At 37.4% G+C, this 2,166-nt stretch overlaps 1 protein-coding gene across 1 annotated transcript in view; it reads right to left on the reverse strand.

The window, feature by feature from the left end:
* The window catches only part of Smp_128130 (phosphatidylinositol-4,5-bisphosphate 3-kinase catalytic subunit alpha PI3K), a gene marked incomplete at its 3' end in the record, with an annotated part of 31,345 nt that extends 29,693 nt beyond the window's left edge, over positions 1-1,652 (reverse strand). Inside the window, exon 1 of the mRNA XM_018796256.1 lies at positions 1,450-1,652. The remainder of the gene's footprint in view (positions 1-1,449) is intronic.
* Between the last annotated feature and the right edge of the window lie 514 nt (positions 1,653-2,166).

Here is a 2,166-nt window from a genome sequence, read left to right on the forward strand (position 1 = left end):
ATAAATTGTAAAATAACTCGATTAAGCACGAACAAAAAAGGATTTTCAAATGAACTTTTAACATTATGCAACTGATTATTAGAAATTGAAGTAATTAGCCAATTAAAGATTGACAACATTACCGCTTTTATAATTACATGAATTTGAAAAAACGTTGATAACACTCTTATTTGATTGTTGAATAATACAATGGGACTTGCTCGAAAATGTCCAACCATGTGTTAATTACTTGATGTGTTATTTGTGCTCCATAAATAAATCCGTCAGAGGTATCTCACTTCAAAAAGAGTACTGATTGTAGTGTTGTCACTTTTTATTTAACTACTAATCGATAATACATTTTACTCGTCTTATAAATATGGTCTTTTTTTAATAACCTACACAAGTCAATCAAAACGTAGAACTTCGTACGTACGTACATCAGTTCGAGTTGCCATACCACATTAGCACAGAGATGCAGTTGTCGATTCAAATCCTATAGTGGTAGAAGAAGTAATAGTATAGGCAGTAATCCCAAAGATTAGGAATGGAAGATGTTATTCAAGGAGTGACAAAAGTTGGCCAAACCTAGACGAGCCTTCTGTATCCGTGCTGAGATTTCGTCAAACACCAGACCACAAGGGCTGATGGGACTCCTGAGATAAATGAAACGCTCAACTACTTCACTCCCTATCATTAGTTCAGGTGTCGCTGCAACCCAATCCTGAAGTAACATTTTGCACTTCGAGGGAGAGAATCGCATCCCGAACATGCCTGCATAGTTGCTTATAGTGGTCAGAAGACTCTGCATGTTGCCAGCGTCCTCACCAAGTAAAACTATGTCGTCGGCGTATTCTAAGTCAACAAGTGAGCCTCCTGGTAAAAGTTCAACTCCTGGAGGTTTAGCTGATGAAAGTGTTATCTCTAAAAGTATGTCAATGACAAAGTTGAACAGGAATGGGGAGAGTGGACAGCCCTGACGAACACCACTTGAGGTAACCAATTCTGATGACAGTTCACCATAAGCTCTAACTCCACCGGTTGTGTTCGAGTAGAGAGCCTTTATGAGGTTAATGTACTTCTTTGGTACTCCCTTCACTGACAAACACTGCCATAGAACCTCATGATCAACGGAGTCAAATGCCGCCTTAAGGTCAAGAAATACTACTATTAAGTGCAAAATGTTACTTCAGGATTGGGTTGCATCGACACCTGAACTAATGATAGGGAGTGAAGTAGTTGAGCGTGTGAAATTATGTATCAGTCTACTTACCAAGAAAATACTGAATAAACCCTAACACTTGATTTATTGTCTGTCCTCATTTAAGAAGTATCACAATGAGAACCGAAAGATAGCTTGCAAATATGAATATAATGCAACAATTTGGCTGGAAACTAGCACTAATGTTAAGGATTCTTACTTAGACCCAGTTTCCTTTTAAAAATAAAATGCAAAATACAACCAATTACCTAGAGACTGAAACACTAACATCAGCAACCGTTTCTTAGGGACTCAAATTCATTATTAACCAAGTTACTCTTGTGGACAATAAGTGTCAAATTCCATATACCCATTATAATAGGACAAATAGAAGATTCCGGAAGTCTAAAGATGACTATTTCTCCAAAGGTAACATTTGCTTCAATCCAGAAGCAAGAGTAACTGTAAGACGGTCAGTATAGACCTCGTACATCCAGGATCGGGTAAAATAAACTCCACTCTCATTCGCAATTGTGACATTGCATTTGGAAAACAACCGAAATGAGCCAGGGATTATTATTTACACTACTGAAATCCATGGTGAAGGGCCTGTTTCATCCTGTCACCTTTGCTGGCTTACGTGAAAAAAGCAACGTTTTCTAAGACGAAAATACCACTCCATGAAGATACGGAAGTATGAAGCGTAGAGCACTCAGTCATGATAGAAGAAAAATTATAACACAGCAAACGTTATACGTCTAATTAATTTTATAACGGAAATTACTCCGAAATGTCTTTAATTGAGTGAGTACATAAACGAAAACATGACCGTAATTATCGACAATGATACACTTAGGTAACTTGACAAGGTGGGTTTCATCCTTAGTCCATAGAATCTATGTCTGAGCTGATATCAGTTCATTTACAGCACTGAAAAACTGTCTATAGAAACCGAAGCATATGAATACTATCAAAACGCCTAAAAG

Source organism: Schistosoma mansoni, chromosome 2 (assembly GCF_000237925.1).
Source record: "Schistosoma mansoni strain Puerto Rico chromosome 2, complete genome".
In the NCBI taxonomy this organism is placed as follows: Eukaryota; Metazoa; Platyhelminthes; class Trematoda; order Strigeidida; family Schistosomatidae; genus Schistosoma; species Schistosoma mansoni.